Here is a 17,960-nt window from a genome sequence, read left to right as displayed (position 1 = left end):
AAAGGCAAATCGACTGAAGTTGCGGAAATTTAGATAATTGCTTCTGCTTCTGCAACGTCGGCAGTGTGTTTGTTCATCCTCACGCCCTAGAACCTGTGTTGACCCTAGATGGTCGCGTACTGTGCGGTTTAACAGGAACTTCCTCCCGCGGACGCTCCGGCTGTGAAATGAGCTCCCCGCCAAAGTTTTCCAGAGAGTACAGTGTGGGGTTCTTCAAAAAAGGAGTGTACAGGTTTTTAAAGGGTCGGCTACGCGCATGTGATATCTCTGGTGTCCATAGGCTACGGTGTCTGTTTACCATCAGGCGGGACGTATGCTTGCTTGCCACTGACGTGGTATAAAAAAACTTGCAGATTTGCTAGCCGAAAAGTCGGATAAGATGATAATCTTATACCTTTAAACGAGCAATTTTTGTATATATATATACAAGAATGGAGGAAAGGAAACGGCTGTAACGATTTCGCTGAAATTTGGTATATGGGGGTTTTTGGGGGTATACAATTGATCTAGATTAGTCTTATGTTTGGGAAAACGCGTGTTTTCGAGCTTTCATGCGTTTTTCTTTCGACGCAGAATATGGTCGCTAATTTCGTGTTACCGGCCACTGTCCGTCTGGTCCAGCGGGTTAAGACGCGGACTGCTATAAGAGTGTTACGGGTTCGAATCTCGCCCGGTGACTAACTTTTGTTTTTTTTTTATATGTTCAAGTTTATATATAATTTTTAAATTTTTATTGTTTTAGACAAGTTTAATTTAGTAAAAAAATGTAGTTAAGATTATCACCTATACACCACCATATTACAATAAATAGTTATAACCGAGCAAAGCTCGGTCGCCCAGGTACTAATGAATTTATATCGCGTTATATCACTAAATACGTGTTTATTATTATTATAAATACGTGTACAAAGCGCGATAGTTTACATTAAGTATTATATTATTAGGGATAGTAGGAAATTCAAGACAATTGACACGGGAACATCTGCTTCTGGTATAAAGGGACAAGAACTGATAGTGACAGCCACCGTAACAAAAAACAGACGCCAATGTTGCGTTTTGCCTTGAAAGTAGAGGAGCAGAACGAAACAATTTCCTTACAAATGTAGTCTTGAATTTCCCATAATATTTTTTTTTAATTTATTTAGAACACAAACAGTCACATATACAAATGAATTTGAAGTACAATGTAGAGTACTTAACATACTTAAAATAAAAAAATACATTATAAAAAACGTACATAATAAAAAAATATTAAAAAATATTTAAATTAATTATTATTATTAATATTAATATTGAAAATATTTTGACACAAATAGTTGTATTTTAACCAGAGCTATGCCCTAAAGTTTAATTTTTGATTTTTTTATTATTACAAGAGTTAGGAGAAACTTATTAGTACTTTGGGGCGGCGTTTGAGGAATAGGGGCAGCGAACCCCGTGCCGGCTCTTTCCTGGTTCAGCAAATATCGCTATCTGTGCATTTTTGGTACGTTTGGATCAGGTGACAGTCGGAACGGGACATAGGGCTTTTGATATACAGTTAGTTTGTTATAATTAATTTAATTTTTAGAGTTAGGAGCGTTTAAATTATGTTTTACAATAATCAAAAAATCGAAAAAAGTCAAACGGGGCAATCGCTGTTAGATGCTAGCTGTTGATGTACATAAAAGTATCTAAATAAAAATCAATAATGTAAATATCCTAAGAGAATACTGGGATCTACGTTTGTATGTAGAGGCGGCCATTCCCTTTTTAGGGTTCCGTAGTCAACTAGGAACCCTTATAGTTTCGCTATGTCCGTCTGTCTGTCTGTCTGTCTGTCTGTCCGAGGCTTTGCTCCGTGGTCGTTAGTGCTAGAAGGCTGAAGTTTGGCATGGATATATAAATCAATAAAGCCGACAAAGTCGTACAATAAAATCTAAATATTTTTTTTAGGGTACCTCCCCTACACGTAAAGTGGGGGTGAAATTTTTATAACCCTACAGTGTGGGATATCTTTGGAAAGGTCTTTTAAAACTAATAGGAGTCTTCAACAAACATTTCTTGATAAAGTGAATATATTCGGAGATAATTGCTCCGAAATAAAAAAAATGTGTCCCCCCCCCTCTAACTTTTGAACCATAGGTCCAAAAAATATGAAAAAAATCTTGGAAGTAGAGCTTAAGAAAGACATTAAATGAAAACTATAGCGGATATGATCAGTTTAGCTGTTTTTGAGTTATCGCAAAAAGTTTCCCCTTCATAGCAAAAAGACGTACACCCACAGTTCATCCCTTGGTTAACAATCTACCATACTTTAAGCTCCAGTTTAGCTTATTGTGACGGAAGAGTAACTACGGAACCCTACTCTGAGCATGGCCCGACATGCTCTTGGCCGGTTTTTATTTATTTTCTTAAGCAATCAGATCTACACGACTACCTAGTTAAAGTTCTGAGATAGAGCTTTCGTGTCCAATGATGGGACCATTTTATTTAGAAATGTAATAAGTACTTAATAATATAATAATTCAGCCTATATACGTCTCACTACTGGGCATAGGCCTCTTCTCATGCACGAGAGGGCTTGGGCTATAATCTCCACGCTAGCCCAATGCGGATTGGGGACTTCACATACACCTTTGAATTTCTTCGCAGATGTATGCAGGTTTCCTCACGATGTTTTCCTTCACCGAAAAGCTAGTGGTAAATATCAAATTATATTTCGTAAATATGTTTCGAAAAACTTATTGGTATATAGGATTTGAACCCGCGTCCTCCGGATTGAAACTCGGACGTAATTTCCACTCGGTCATGTACGAATGAAATTCACGCACGATTTGTAACTGTTGACATCATTTTTGTGTCAAAGCGTATTCGAATTTGCTTCCACAAGTGTAACACGTTATTAAATCAGAATCGAGCTCGGGATAAACGTTTACGTGAACATTAGGGCAACCTGAACTTCACGAAGTCTTCATAAGAACTCCTTTACCGCGAGTCGCGACGCTCAGTTGCTCCGCGGTCGCCACGGCGTTCGGTCGTGTCCACGTCTCTCGTTCCCGCGCTCGTGTATCCACGTGATTGTTAAACTGATGTACGGTAGGTTCATCTTTGTGTTTTGTGCTAGTTAAGGTTTGCTTGACACTGCCCTCAAGACCATACAAAGAAAAAAAAAAAAAAGGTTTGCTTGAAATGTGTGCGATGTGTGACGTTGAAAAAAGGTTGATGGAGAATTTGTCACATAAATTAACTTTGGTAACAAAGCAATAATAATAAAAAATTGCGGCTGCCTGGGTATGTTAATACTTTCAGGTTATATTGATAAAGTTTATAATCTAAGTCAGTTTTTACAAGCTTTTACTTAGTTTTGTCTGTCTGTAACCAAATCTTGCAAGTTATTTCTGATAAAACTGAAGATTTGCGTAAGTTATGTGAATTGGATGACAATGAAATATTATGGTACCATCGAGCTGATCTGATGATGGAGACTGGTGGCCATAAAGGTAGGAACTCTGATAAAACAACGCAACTTAACAAGCTTTTATTTACTTTCACCTGACCGTTGTCTGTTTGTAATCAAATCTTGCAAGTTAAATTTGATCCACTTCCCGGTTTCCGATTGAGCTGAAAATTTGCATACATATGTAAGTTGGGTGACAATACAATATTATGGTACCATCGAGTTGATCTGATGATGGAGACAAGAGGTGGACATAGGAACTCTGTGATAAAACAACGCAACCTAATTGACTTTGGGGTTTTTAGAATTTGCTCGAAAAGTTTTAGTTGCCTGTGGAAAGAAAAGTACAGTCAGCGATAAAAGCTTGTACAAAAAATGAAATTTTTGCCAAAAACTTATTTAGAATTGTTTTGATGAGTACTTGTTGCCTGTTGAAAGAAAAGTGCAGTCAGCAATAAAAGCTTGTATCAAAACAGGATATTTTGACAAAAAACGTATTATTTCAGATTCTTTGAATCTTTTCTGTTAGTTTTTTGACATAAAAATTACATTAACGTCAATCATAAAAAGTTTTATTTAAGAGGGAAGTACCACGTTCTCGTCCACATAAAACGAGAAAATGTTTTTCCACTTCTAAATATATTCCATTCTCCATGTTTTTTTTTTTATGTTATTGACACAATGAAGAACTAGGTTTATATGATTTCCTTTATTTCTCAAAATCTAATATCATTATAAACCTAGAATATATTATGCTGAAGCGATCGACATCAAAATCAAAGTGATTTGTTAATATTAATTTAGTGGAAACCGTTTTCTCCCGAAATGGAATTTCATAGAAAAAGTACCGTTATTTCGTTAGGATCGCGAAGCTAGTCTTCCCTCTTAAGTATCTATAATAACAGAAACAAGCAAGCCTTGAGCCTATTCTTTCAAAATTGAGTTGTCTAAATTTTCAAAAGCAAATTACATGCTTAAAAAGGTTTAGTTTGTCGCGAAAACTTGTGAAGAAGACAGAAACGTGCCTGGCGTACTAAAGAAGAGGTCGGGGAAAAACAGACCAGCGCGTTCGCTCGTAAAAATTTGAATCTTGTAGAAATCTGCTAATTACCGACCTAAATTTTGTTAACTTGTTTATCTCACTTTAAATATCGAAACGGTGGAATTTGAATTACCTAAAGCTTTTATTGAGTTCTCGTAGAATGTGACATTAATTTTATATGGACACAGTTGAGATATTTTTCGCAATTAGTCTCTGCTCAGTAAATGTCTGAGGTCTAATTAGCGCGATTCCATATAAAATGCATGTAGAAAGGTTGTAATCATAGTGTATTTATTTAGACCAAACCACAAAACGGTTTTTTGTTGGGCAAAAATATTGTAGCTAATTATTTTAACTCGATTTTAACTTATTCAAAATCAAAATCAAAATAGTTTATGTAGAGTAACTAGTGGGATTTAAACAATATTGGTAATGGATACCTCCCGGTAAGTATAGCAATACTTATGTTAGGAGGTACCAGTTCTTCCAAACGGAGTTTATCGGGTTTATCTCAGTTATTACGTAATTATATCTTATACCTTTAAACGAGCAATTCTTGTATATATATTTATATATAAATATATTTCTGTGATCTCGGAAACGGCTCTAACGATTTCGCTGAAATTTGGTATATGGGGGTTTTTGGGTGTATACAATCTATCTAGATTAGTCTTATGTTTGGGAAAACGCGTGTTTTAGAGTTTTCATGCGTTTTTCTTTCGACGCAGAATATGGTCGCTAATTTCGTGTTGCCGGTCACTGTCCATCTGGTCCAGCGGGTTAAGACGCGGACTGCTAAACGAGTGTTACGAATTGGAATCTCGCCCGGTGACTAACTTTGCTTTTTTTTTTTTTATATGTTCAAGTTTATTTTTTAATTTTTATAGTTATTACCGAGCAAAGCTCGGTCGCCCAGGTACTTGCTCTCTCAATGTAACAATGGCTACTTTTGTACGGAGAAGAGACTCTGCCAGTATCGTCTTAATATTACCAACTAGAAAATGTACGTTTGTTAATTTTGGTATAAGTATGTATTGACATTTTACATCTGCTCATGTATTTAAAATAATAAATAATTAACAATTTAATAGTTTCACAGTTTTTATTTACGTACTACTTAATAAAGTTGCGCACAGTAAAGTTGCTTATACCAGCACCAATAATTTACACCATTAAGGATTATTTTTATTAAAAGAAAAAATAAGTCTGCAGATTTTTTTTGCGCTTGCATTTATAGCGTGTTCTTTAGGTAGATAAATAAATGTAAGCAATATTTTTTTTACAGTAAATATGGGGCTACTTTATAGCACTAGTGCGAGAAGTAGCATATTACGTTACTGTGTCGAACATTTAAAGGGCCATATGTACTGTAAAACGTTGTACGATACATGTGCGAATAGGTAATTCGCAACTCGTGTCGATTTAAAACACTCCCTTCGGTCGTGTTTTAATTTATCGCCACTCGTTTCGAATTTCCTATTTTTCGCACTTGTATCGTAATGTACTATTACATTATCGGGTACTTTTAACATTTTATTCATTAACCAACCAAATACAAAAGTGCATAAATCTGTCCCTCATCGTTTTGACTTTTACCTATGTAATTTAACCGTGTAATGTAACCCTCTTATACATTTTGCTTGACTGATGTTGATATCTTGTATGGCAAAGTATTTTTTTTATCGCGATTTCAGGGTTAGTATCATAGTAAAAGTTGCTGAGTATGACCTATATATACAACGTGTACCCACCTCACTCTCAGTGGCTGATCTAACACGTTATATATGTCGGTCCGTTGGTTGGTAGAAAGTTGGTAAGCTGTTAAAAAAAATCGTTAAATATAAATACGTTGAGGATTTGGTTAGTTAGAACCACGTTGACAATTATTTGTACGCATTTTCTTACTCTGAGGGATAATGCGTTTTAAGAAAATGCACCAAAAACTTTGTTCTTATTCAAAACGTACTTACTGACGCGATTATCACAACTGTCACAAAATGACCTCTGGTGTTGCAGGCGCCCATAGGCTACGGTAACTGCTTACTATCAGGCGGGCCGTATGCTTGTTTGCCACCGTCGTGGTATAAAAAAAAAATGGAAATAGTACATTGTCGCACGAAAAAAGTTCACTTTGTTAGAGACAAATTAATAAATATGTTTATAACATTTTATACCACTGAATCCTACGACTCGTTTCAATTTGTGATTGTATTATATAATATTACACGCTGTATTACGCGAGGCACCAAAAAAGTGAGGGTATCTTTTTATAAACATTTATTTTCACTTGTTTGACAGATTCGTTTTAACTTTTAACTAGTTCAGTCCCTCAAATATTGGAAGAGGCAGGCCAACGTGTATTGAAAAAGTTTTTTTTGAATAATTCTTTCATGCACGCAATCAAATATTATGGCCTGTTTCACAATGTCACATGTTATTTGCCGTGTAAATATAAAAAAAAAAAAATGTACAAGTAAAGTCTTGAATAAGCTACTATTATATGACGAATAAAGTCATCATTAGCGTTTCACAATCTTCAAATAAGCTTAACTGGTAGATAAATACCTTTTCAATTTGAGATAGTTTTATCTGGTAGTTAATTTATATTTTGTTAATTAGCTATCTAATACTTTACTTGGACTTTGTGAAACTGGCCCTTAATCTACTTAGCCTAGCGTATCTTAATCTAGCGTGATTTGACGTATGCGTTTGCGTGAAGTCTCATTTTTATGAGATTTAGAAACAGCGCGCCAAGCGGGATGTTTTGGATACTCAAAATCCCATATTAAATGAGACTTAATGCAAATGCGTACGTCACGTCACGCTATCGAATAAATTTACACTAGGGGTACTGTAGTTGACATTGAAAAATCTGTTTTACGTGGAGTTTATTTCGGGAAAATACGATAAACAATTGAATGAGTTTTCATTTTTTTTATTTTATTATTCAATTTAGTTACCTAATTACACAGCATTACAGTATTATTATTACCAAGAAACTGGAAAACAAACGAAAATACAAAAAAAAAATTGTCTAGTACGTCCTGATTCGAACTTTAATATACGTCAAATATTAGGTATAGATATGATATTGATCAGATATGTCTGGTTCAAAAGTGACATTTCTTCAAATAAAAACTTCATTTTTGACACTGCTATATATTTATGAAAAGAAGATGAATGCGGATTAAAGTATATAAAATATGTTGACCTACGATTTGTACGCACTCCTCCAATTATTATTGCCATAATTATATTAACTAAATAAATAAATATTATAGGGCACTATTACACAAATTGACTAAGTAAGCCACAGTAAGATCAAGAAGACATGTGTTGTGGGTACATAAATAACGATATATATATAATAATATACATATTTAAATACATGGAAAACACTTAAGACTCAGGAACAAATATCCATGCTCATTACACAGATAAATGCCCTTACCGGTATTTGAACCCGGAACCATCGGCGTCATAGGCAGGGTACCCAATAGGCCAGAACGATGGTCAAATTAATTAATTAGAACTAATTTATATTAATGACAACTTGACTATTAAAAACCAAATAAAATCAATCTGCATGCCGTTCTTCTAGGCTTTTAGCGTTCCCCATTCAGCGTTACGGCCCGATTCGAAGAATGATTAGGACACGTTTACGATCTTGGAATGATCTTTAAGAGATCTATAAGTGAACGACATGTCAAAATTGACGTTTATTTCGATTCCGCTGTGATCCCAATAAGATCTATCTATGATATTTCTAATGTCAAAGTGACATTGGTTGCCCGAATCGAGTTGGTTCTGTCAACTATACGACAAGCAAACGATATCTAAATGAGAACTTATCTAAACCAGAACTTATCGTTATCGTATCTCATTCTTTGAATCGTGCCGTTTATCACGACACGGTATCATCGTTGACTCGACACAATGTATTAACACATTCACCACTGAGCTATGATCGTAGCGCTACGTTGTAGCCGATAACATAGGTTTCTCGATATGTAGCGAAAATGCTTCATAGAGGCAAAACGACTACGTGTCGTAATTAGCGCTGAATGGGTTATATATTAACGTCACAATTACTCAAAGACAACGAAAATAATTTTGCATACATTTTGAAAATCAACATGCATAAAAATGTTTGTAGGTAAGTATTGTTTATAATTTTAACATTGCCCTTTAGCCCAAAAAAGAATTGCTTATAGCCCTCAAGGCCCAAGGGTGACATCAGTCTTTTCTTTGTCAATATTTTTACGTTGTCAAAGAAAATAATTCTTTGCACACTTTTCCTGTTTTATAGATTTATTTGACGAGAAAACTAAGAAAAGAGATTTCATTGTCAACAAGTTAGCGATATTTTTACCTGACTGCCACGTAAAAGAATAAACAATTTTCTAATAATAAAGATTAAGATTCTTTATTTTCTTTGGACTGTTTGTGTATCTTTTCATAATGTTTTTGGTCATAGCTTTAAGAAAATATTAGTTCTAAATGTTTATTTACAGAGGCCCCGTTAAAGTTTTGTTAACCAAATGTTGATCTTTGCATGGACAGGTTAGTTTACTTTAGAAATGGTATTCACAAATATTTTGAATTTCAAATTAACGACATTATCGATATCAACAGATACATATACCTCACGTGATCAGTGGTTATATGGAACAGCTTTGACGTAGAATGTCTGTACAATGTTTTTGGAAGTATAACACATTAATTTATTTAGAAATTTAACATTTCGACGACAACAACGTACAAGGTGCAAAGTGCTAAAAGGTTCGAACTACGTAAGCTGCAGCATAATAATCTAGAAGCCGAAACCTATCGCCTGGTATAAAAAAATTCTTAAAATGTCACTTAGTATAGATTTTTAAATGACGCATACAGTGCCATCTGAGTCAAAAATTTGTATACTAACACGAACACCATTCCAAGTGCCACATCGAATCGTACACGATGAATGCCATCTTAGTCACTCGCGCGCACGGAGCGCTATTTACCACATCGCACTCAGTTCGCGGCCGACCGGCTAGTCATGGGTTGTGAAAGATTTGATCGTTTTTTAGAGAATATTAACATGTTATTACGTTACTTTTTTCTTAATTTTGAGTTTCTGTTAAGAATTTTGATGAATTCATTCGATCGATCAATTAACTACAAATATAAGTTTGTTAATCATGAAGGAGAAACATGCGAGACGGTTGGAATCATTAAAATCAGCAGCAAAAAGATCGGGTACGGATTGCATCAAAACAGAACTAAATAAATCGACCACAATAAATGGAGGTATGTAATATTTATTTAGGTTTTTTTTATATTTTTGCGTTTATATGCCTAAAAATGTATAAAGTGTTCTATGTGACACATATACCTACATACGTGTAAAGTATTATTTAAGAGGACTACGTACACAGGAATATCTGCCACTGAGAACTATATACGTTACTATAATAGCTGTAGTTAACAAAGCACGTAAATCTATGTGCGACTTAGAATTGTTTACGCCATTTAATCAGTCACTTAGAACTATTTACCTTTTAGAATTCATTTTTGTACACACTCATAATAGTATGACTATTGCTATTTATATCTGTCATTGCAAGTTCTAATTGAAACATAAAAAAGCGTAAGCGTAATATTATGTTATAATGCTATGCTATGTGTAATATAATAACTATCGCAGATTAAGGTTTTATACGGGCAGTTTTGTTGTATAGCTAATCCTTATTTTGATCACTATTTACTTTGCACCACGAATAGAGCTTTACGTATAAATATATGCACATAATGTTAAAGCTTATGTTGCTTTTAATATGCATGGTATTTGACTTTCAGTGTCACCACTAAGGATGGACGAAGCATCATGCGAGGAATTATAAAGAGCACTGCCAACTGCGTTTGAGGAGCCAAAAGATACGCATTCCACTAATACAAGCATATCAAGTCAATTTGAGAATCAAATCTCCATACCATGTTTTGTTAATGACTCTGATTATAGTGCAGGTGAAAGTATGTTTAAAAGTATTAACGAGTTGGAGAGCAGAGAACATATCGAATGCTGTATTAGCACCATCATCATCCGTTTTATTCGGTGAAATCACATACTCGCCCCAGTCAACGAATGCACTAACATATAGTAACAGTCCGTTGCCCCATAATTTTTCTGATCTTAACAGTCTTATGAATTCTATAATTATAAAACCTATGAGCATGCCCGAAAGTTGTGTTAATTTTAATAAGACGCCAATAATTTCCGACTCAAGTGACACTGAAAATTATTATATTAGAAAGCAAATATTAAACAAAAAAAAATAATTAAAAGAAAAGACAAAAACGTTAGGCCATCGCAAACCCAAGCGACTCCGTTTGGATTCATCATCTATGGATTCTTTAAATGAGATTGAGTCGAGTGATGAATCAACCCAAGTGCACAAAAAAAGGTCACACAAGGGTGTTAAAGTAATCCTAACCCTGGAAAAAAGAAGCAAAAATGGAAAAAGTTGGATAGACAACGTTCGAAATATAAGATGTTAACATTTTTTTCTAAGAAGAATATTATGTTTTTTTGTTTTGTAAAATTATACACATTTTGTTTTTTAGGTTTTTAAATAATTAATAGAATCAGGTGTTACTTTGCGGAAATCCATACTAATTAAAATAAAAAATATTACTTTGTTAATCCGCAAAAAGATAACGTGCTAGTGTCAGTTCTAACTCGTTAGTATAACTTGCGTATTTTTAGATGCAATTAATGTTTACACCCTCCCACTGCAAAAATAAATACGCAAATAAATATAACAACGCACCACTAAAAGTGTTTCGCCTCTCTACGAGGCTTCCTCAGGAGATGCTGGAGATGAGAGATGCTGACGCCCGACAACTGAACCCCTATTCAGTTGTCGGGGATAATACGCAAGTAAGTATAACGGGTTAGCACTGATTGAATAGCACACGTTATCTTTCTGCGGATTAGCAAATTCATATTTTTGTTTTTTTTCAGCTGTGAGGCATTTTTTATGTTTTGAAAAAGATTTGTATGAGTACATATATTATAATATTTTCAGAAAGACTTACAATTCAATTCTAGTATTTATCCTTTAGGATGTGATAGTACAAATATTAATTATTGAAGTTCCTAAGTCAGAGCTTTGGTTAACTTTTGACTATTAGATTGTTATTTCTATTATTTGTGTTTTTATAAAAAATAAAATAATTATATTTATGCTGAGAACATGTCTCTTATTATTTCACTTATTTTCCAAGGTGAAGAATATTATCTTTGTTTTTTTTTTTATATTGTGAGACATTGTTTATTTTTATGTTATGCATGCGAAAAGACTTGTTTGAATACGTAATTTTGTCAGAAAGACTGATAACTTATGTGATGTAAAAGAAGATTGATCAATGTGATAGTAAAAATTAAGGTAAATAAGTATGAACAATGTTAAAAGGTGCTCCTTTTTTCCTGACTAATTCCGTGATTAAGACTGATATGAAAGATCTTAGTAACAAGTTTACTTTTTTATTACATTTTATTGAATAAATAACACATCCAATATACTTTTACTTTCATTTAGTACTTTCTTCATAATTATTAAGCTATAAAACTAATGTCGAATATGATTCTATCTGCAAAATGTGTCAAAATTATAATTATGCAGATTTATAAACAATAATTATGTAACCAAAAATTAAATAAAAAACGGCGCGTCAAAACTATGTTATATAATTTAGAAAAATAATCAGAATAAATGACTTAAATTTGATAACCTAATTCACACATAGAACCTTTTATAGTGAGTCGGACACTTTCTTTACGAAGTATAATATTCTAAGTCCCAGATAGACCTACATACGTAGATTTTATAGAAAATTGTAACCAAGTATAATGTTCTAAGTACCAGATAGACCTGCTTACGTAGTTTTTTAAGAAAATTGTAACCAAGTATAATATTCTAAGTGGTAAATAGAACAGTATACACAACGGTGAGCAAATAGTTATAACTTAATCCAGTGGACTATCTGCATTTTCTCAAAAACTACAATTAAATTGAGTTATATGAAAATAAAATAAGCAATAAAATTAAATAATAATCAAGTGTGCCAAATTTCAGGTTATTATCTATAAAACGAAAAAAAGTATAAGGATTCTACTTCTGTTTTGCTCTCCTGTAAAGTTGTCATTTCTCAATTAGAATCCTATACGTTGTTGTCGTCGATTTAAGTAATTAAAATACGGTAAAAACATTATTTTTATTACGAGCACATTGAGTCCCACTGCTGGGCAAATGCCTCCCCCCTCTTCTTCCACTCGTCCCGGTTTTGAACTAAACTGGCCAGTCTCAAAAAGGAGTCCAAGTTATCCCGCCATCGCCGACGAGGTCTGCCGGATCCCCGGGATGACTCCCGGGGCTCCCACTTCGTGGTTATCTTGGCCCACAAGTCATTCGGCATGCGGCAGACATGATCAGCCCAGTCCCACGTGGCCGCTTTTCGAGCTACATCTATAATCTGAGTTTTATTCTTTATTCTTTATTGTATTGCAGTCATGCTCATTATACATTAGGTGTTACAGTTTGAAGATGGTAGGTACATGACACCCTTACAGGTAAATACCTAGCCTACCCTTATTAAATACCTAGATATAAGAAATATTGAGTGCCCTTACAGGTAAGGGCACTCAATATTTCTTATATCTAGGTATTTAATACTTATGGCAACGAGATCTATATTTATAACGTTATATTTTATCGACGTTTATGCAATATAAGATATAAAATGTCAAGTTCGTTTATGAAATAAATAAATAAATAAATAATTAATTAATAAAATAATGATGGTAAATACTAAATGTAATGAGTATTTTATTAATATATTAAAATAATAAGCAACATGGTTTTTAGAGTGGCAGTGTTCCGGATGCGATCCCTTAGTTTAACACCTAATATACTGCGCTCCATAGCTCTCTGGCAAACCCCGATTTTGGACTTGAGTCTTACGTCGTGTCATCGTCTTACGTCGGAAAGGGACAAACGATTATTAATAAATAATAATAAATAGCTTTTTATTTCCACTTTTTTTTAAAGGTTACAATATTTTAAGTAGATTTAAGTTATACATTTTGTTTTTGGTTATCTTATGTGGATCCCTTGTGGGTGAAAGCCTCCTCACAGTTCAGTTTCATTGTCCCGTTAGCTGCCAACGACTCCATTTTGTTTTTTATCTCAACTCAATTATCGCTATTTTAAAAGTTTGAAAACTCGATTCCGTTGTATTCCTAATTGAGAGTACCGTTTGTTACTATTTATTATGATCGTATTTAAACTGAGTCATACTAACGTTAAGCTAATTATACGGTTAAACTCGCGTAATTTTTACTCCCTTATTCATAAACGTGTACTATAGTTACGATGCCGCTAATAATCTTTTGTCCCTTTCCGACATATTGGTATGATGGAAAGGGACAAACGATTATTAGCGGCATCGTAACTTTAGTACACGTTTATGAATAAGGGGGTAAATATTTACTTACCTACATTTTTAAATGCGTGTTGATATATTTTTTGAACCTTGGCTTGTCAAGACGTTTGTGACTTTTCTGAGCTCGACTGCGCCTATATTTCATTCCATAATACAGGATCAGACAAAAGTAAAAATGTTTCTGTATAATACAGGGTGGGCAAAGTAGAAGTATAATTTTTTTTTAAATATATTAAGTTCAATCAAAGATTATAAAGTATTGTTTTAAAAATATATAATTCAGGGTTGGCAAATACATGCGGAACATAATGTCTGACATATGTCCAACACTTACAGCAGACAAAAGTGAGCCCTTTTCATCGCAATTTTCAGCATATTTTCGCACATTTTCGGCGTTATCTTAGTAAATTTGTCGGTTTTAGCTATTTAAATTTCATTAGCTTGTTATCATAGACACGTTATTTCAGATAGCCTCACAAAAATAAGTCGGGAGCTGCAATTTGGTGAATTTATGTGCCAAACACTGCCACTGTTCATTAAAATAAATCGAGCAAGAAACGTGTTTTACACAACACAAACATTTTAGTAAAAAAAAATGCTTGCTGGTAGAGGTAGACATTTGGCAGAAATTAACTTCCATATACAATTGCCAGCCCTGAATAATATATTTATAAACAAATATTCACTATATTTTGCACTTAATAAAATTAAAATTTAAAAACAAGGTGATCACTCTTTTTAGCCCAACCTGTACAATTTTAAGACGTCGTTAAATCAGTAACATTTCTCAATTATAATACCCTCTAAACCCAGTCCTAAATTATATCAAAGAAGAAAACATTTCCACACAATTTATCTACCAATTATTTTAGCGGTGACATCGTAAATTGTAAATAATACAATGTTCTAATTGTAATTTACAGTAATGAAATAAGGTTTCCGTATGAAACACTTAAAGAACCAGAGGTTAACAACGCTCGATGTAAGGTATGATACCTGATAATGTCACTGCCTACAATTTTCTTTTGTATTCGTTCATGTTGTCTCGAAATCGAAGTAAATTGCTTTTCATCTTCACAAAAAAAAGCGGCCAAGTGCGAGGCGGACTCGCCCATGAAGGGTTCCGTACCATTTATGACGTATTAAAAAAAAACTACTAACTAGATCTCGTTCAAACCAATTTTCGGTAGAAGTTTGCATGGTAATGTATATCATATATTTTTTTTAGATTTTTCATTCTGTTATTTTAGAAGTTACGGGGGGGGGGGGCACATTTTACCACTTTGGAAGTGTCTCTCGCGCAAACTATTCAGTTTAGAAAAAATGATATTAGAAACCTCAATATCATTTTTAAAGACCTATCCATAGATACCCCGCAAGTATGGGTTTGATGAAAAAAGATTTTTTGAGTTTCAGTTCTAAGTATGGGGAACCCCCAAAATTTATTGTTTTTTTTTTTTCTATTTTTGTGTAAAAATCCTAATGCGATTCATAGAATACATCTACTTACCAAGTTTGAACAGTATAGCTCTTATAGTTTCGGAAAAAGTGGCGGTGACATAATAGGATAGACAGACGGACATGACGAATCTATATGACCATGTGTCTCAGTTTCGTTCTCAGCTCAAGTGGCTTCCTATTCGTCTTCGCCGTGACTCTCATGTTCTTGCCCTCCTATATGGCATTCTCTTTAACCCCGCTACACCACCTTATCTCAAAGAGCGTTTCAAGTATCTCTCTTAAAAAAAAAAAAAAAACAATCGTTTATTAAAAGAAAGAAGATAAAATTACATAACTAGCTCAGTGGTCCCACACTAGGCTAGGCCTGTATCGTGGTGACCGCTCTACAGAATTACTACATACATTTTTGGGGTATCCTCTAAACTAAAATACAATCTGCAGAATGGTGTGCAGAATTAAATACATGCAAAGAGAAAACTAACTAATACTACCTATATTACATTTACAGTTTTGAGTAAAAATTAACCATATCAGAAATAAAAATCATGATGTGTGTGTGTGTGTGTGTGTACGTGTGTGTGTGTGTGTGTGAGTGAATATGATGTGTTGATTTTGTGAGTACGAGCGACCTTAAGTTGGGTAGACCTGTGTTGGGTAGGGAGTAGGATTTAGACAACCCGTTTCATAATTTGCTCAGTTTCATGGTAGTTCTATCAGATGTTCTCAGACTCATATTCTTGCTCCTCCCTTATCTACTTCAAAATTTTATAATAGCTCTTTTACCTTCCGGGCTGTTCGGTTATGGAATGCTCTGCCAGTAGAATTAAGATTAGCTAAATCTCTTCCCATTTTCAAAAATCAGCTGAAACTATACTTTCTTTCTCTACCTTAAGTTGCCATGTATATATTGTATATGTGTAAGTATAAATATATATATATATATATTGTATTATATTATATTGTATATTTATTAGTATATTAGGTATTGTTTTAATACTTATATAAGTAGTATGTGTGTTTGTATTTAATAGTCTACCTACCTACCTGTTGACTTTTGTATGAGTTCGAAATTTCCGGCTACCTAAAGGTTGTCTGGAAGAGATCGCTTTTTAGCGATAAGACCGCCTGTTGTTACCTGGTTCTATTTCCTTTAAAATTCATTTGTAGTTTTACATGTATGTAAAATGGATAATTGTTGGTGCAATAAAGAATATTTACTTACTTACTTACTATAAGGGTTCCGTTTTTTTCCATTTGGCTACCCTAAAAAGAATACAGTTGACAGCCCAGACAATCCAACTGTTATTATGAACGTCAAATTTCTATGAAATTATGACGTTTACTTAACACTTGCACATTCTGGGCTATCAAAATTGCTGCCAACTTAGCTTGCTCTGATTGTATCTTATTTTGTGATCCTTTAGAGTCTAATGTTATGTGGAATTAAATATAAGTAGTAGTTTCACTACTTAATCGGCCCGATTCGAGGAATGTGATACGATAACGATAAGTTCTGGTTTAGATAAGTTCTCATTTAGATATCGTTTGTATGTCGTATAATTAGTTGACAGAATTAGATCGATTCGGGCAACCAATGTCACCTTGACGTTAGAAATATCGTAGATAGATCGTAATCGATCATAACGTGATTCCATCACAACGGAATCGAAATAAACATCAATTTTGACATGTCGTTTAGCTATCGATCTTTTAAAGATCTTTCCAAGATCTTAAAGTGTCTTAATCATTCTTCGAATCGGGCCGAATATCTATACTGACAAGTATTATGAGTATATCAAGTTATTGTCTGAGCACGCAACGAAACGTCTTGTCCAAATATATAATTCAACACCAGGTGACAGTCGGCGACAATTTTCTAGAGTCTGAATAATTTAACGTACAAATGAGTACGTCTTTACATTCCACTGTGAATGAAATTTTAACAACGTAAATTATTTCAAGGCATGACATCCGATAAGTACATTATAGTTGATATATTACCATTATTATATTTTTAGCCACTTTGGATGTCCTTTACAGTATTTTAAAGTAGATTATTTCTTATTTGTTTCGATCTTTATTTATTTATAGTACCCATAGTACAAAGCACAGATGGAACGAATATTGAGTAATTAGATACCCCCAACGTGTCCCCAACGTGGAAATTTGTTAACGAGGCAAAGGATATTGATCGTGAGCTTAGGGTGACTTTGGAGATGGTGTTGAATGTGGAGCTGAGCAATACACAGTGGGTTCAGGCTGCTCTTCCCGTAAGGTATGGTGGTTTAGGGATACGCGCGGTTGAGGGGTTAGGACTAGTCGCATTTCTTGCGTCAGCTCACGGGGCTGCGGATATTGCTGCTCGCATTTTCCCCGAATATGGTGGCAATTTTCCGGTCGTGCACGTTTCTGATGCTCTTGCGAAGTGGTCGGACAATATCCCCGGCGATAAGCGGCCTGACAACCCAGCTATCCAAAAACAATGGGATGACATTTTGAGCAAGCATGTTTATGATTCGCTGTTGAGTGGTG

General features: G+C 34.2%; 1 protein-coding gene and 1 long non-coding RNA gene across 2 annotated transcripts in view; both read left to right on the top strand.

The window, feature by feature from the left end:
- Nucleotides 1-2,779: 2,779 nt before the first annotated feature.
- Nucleotides 2,780-17,960, top strand: part of LOC133525570 (connectin-like) — a 74,286-nt gene continuing 59,105 nt past the window's right edge. The window contains exon 1 of the mRNA XM_061861870.1: nt 2,780-3,078. The gene's annotated coding sequence lies outside the window, so the exon portion shown is untranslated. The remainder of the gene's footprint in view (nt 3,079-17,960) is intronic.
- Nucleotides 9,499-10,516, top strand: LOC133525700 (uncharacterized). Its single transcript, XR_009800612.1, has 2 exons — nt 9,499-9,773; nt 10,323-10,516. It is a non-coding gene; the product is annotated as an uncharacterized LOC133525700 (long non-coding RNA).

The sequence above is a fragment of the Cydia pomonella genome, chromosome 15 (genome assembly GCF_033807575.1).
Source record: "Cydia pomonella isolate Wapato2018A chromosome 15, ilCydPomo1, whole genome shotgun sequence".
Taxonomy (NCBI): Eukaryota; Metazoa; Arthropoda; class Insecta; order Lepidoptera; family Tortricidae; genus Cydia; species Cydia pomonella.
This window is presented reverse-complemented; position numbering and strand designations above follow the sequence as displayed.